Source organism: Argopecten irradians, chromosome 14 (assembly GCF_041381155.1).
Source record: "Argopecten irradians isolate NY chromosome 14, Ai_NY, whole genome shotgun sequence".
Lineage (NCBI taxonomy): Eukaryota > Metazoa > Mollusca > Bivalvia > Pectinida > Pectinidae > Argopecten > Argopecten irradians.
The window spans coordinates 4,703,346-4,705,190 of record NC_091147.1 but is presented as its reverse complement, the minus strand read 5'-3'; the positions used below and the strand labels follow the sequence as shown (position 1 = coordinate 4,705,190).

Genomic DNA, 1,845 nt, shown 5'->3' with positions numbered 1-1,845 from the left:
TTTATGGAGGACTCTAAAATGGATGTAAAACAAAGCGGTCTGGTTGTATGTAAACAACACCCATTTCTTGCAGCATCACCTGACGGAGTCATTAATGCCAATGAACTAGTTGAAGTAAAGTGTCCTTTTGAAAAAAGAAATGAGAAAATTTCTCCTACAACTGTTCCTTTTCTTCAACAGGATGACTCAGGAGCGCTTGTTATTCAAAAGGAACACAACTACCATTACCAAATTCAAGGTCAGCTTTTGTGTACAGGTGCCAAAGTATGCACACTAATAGTTTGTTTGGCAGAGAAGTCAAACATTAATGACATTAAATTCATCAGGATTACACGTGATGACAACTTCATTGCATCAATGGTAGAGAAACTCACAGATTTTTATGAGATGTACTTTAAAAACGCTATATTGGAAAAAAACTTTTATAAGCCATATTTTGAGTGACCAATGTAACTTCTTCATTCTCAATGACTAATACTGAGACACTGAAAGCAAAAGACAGGGTAATCAATTTTTAATGCAGAACTTTATTTACGTCAAACTTTCAAATGTTATTATGTGATTGAAGTAAAATATTTCACAGCATATGGATAAATATGCATGTGTCATGTTTACAATACACACCCTTACATTGTAAAATATTCTGAATACATTAAAGGTACAATTCACTCAGGCTCATTGTTTTACATAACCAAGAAGCGAAATATAGCATAAATGTATTGTTCTACATTTCTTATGAAACATATTACGTAAAACATTGACGAATTCCACGACATTAAGTATTTTAATTAATATCGTTGAAATATAAAATCATTGATCAATACGATTAAGCAGGTACAATATGGACGCTGTACCCATACCCGAGCCAGAGTCACGCACGTTAAACAAATGAACTACATAACCACTGAGAAGTTCTCTTAGACTGAATTGTCCCTTTAAACTACATAATTTGATCTGTATTGCTAATAGCCTATCTATATATACCAAGTTATGCATTTGATGACACAATCCCTGACCGGTAATTACACAACATATAGCAGATATACACTATCTCGGTTGATAAAGCAGCTTCTGTACTTGTAAGTGGCTGTGTCAATATCTTATATGTTTTGCTTAACCCTATAAGTCTTTCAATGTGTACTCGTTTACTTGAAATCTTCCTGTCTCTTATTACTGCTTGACCAGTCATCCTATTTTTCTTTTTAAAAAATGTGGGAATGTTTATTGTCACATCTCGTGATGCGAAAATATCTTGCACTGTGAAACCTTTATCTGCCATTAGACTGTCACCAGGATCATACATGTATTTCAATTGGCTGCGTTCAACAATCTGTCTGTCACTAGTGGACCCACAATATGCTGGACTAATGAAGTTTATAAGCCCTCCGGGTGTACAACCTATTAACGATTTCATCGTATTTCTGTTTTTGTACGTCGAAAATGTAGCTTGTTGAGCCCTTGGTGCACTGGGTTTCTTAATAGGGAACTCTGTAGCATCCATTATAGCTCTTGTAGATGGAAGTCTGATGGTGTAAAGTAGCGGACTAAAGACTGTGATGGCCATATAGACACTTCTTTCCACTGTTTGTACATAAACAAAATAAAAATAATAAAATCTATACAGATAACTGAGAGAGAATGCATCATAACATTGACTGATATCGACTCAAAAAATAAGATTTTGATCGGAAATCTAGAAATTTTCAACCAAACTGTAAGACTATTCGAAGTGGAAAAGAATATCACGAATGTGACCATTAAGGACGCGCCATGTGAAATGTCAGACACTGCGATATCTTCATTTATGTCCCAATTTGGAGAAGTGCTAAATGGATCAGTAAAACT

At 34.8% G+C, this 1,845-nt stretch overlaps 1 pseudogene; it reads right to left on the bottom strand.

Annotated features, from left to right (window-relative positions):
- Positions 1-988: 988 nt before the first annotated feature.
- On the bottom strand, positions 989-1,644 carry LOC138308011 (uncharacterized; annotated as a pseudogene).
- Between the last annotated feature and the right edge of the window lie 201 nt (positions 1,645-1,845).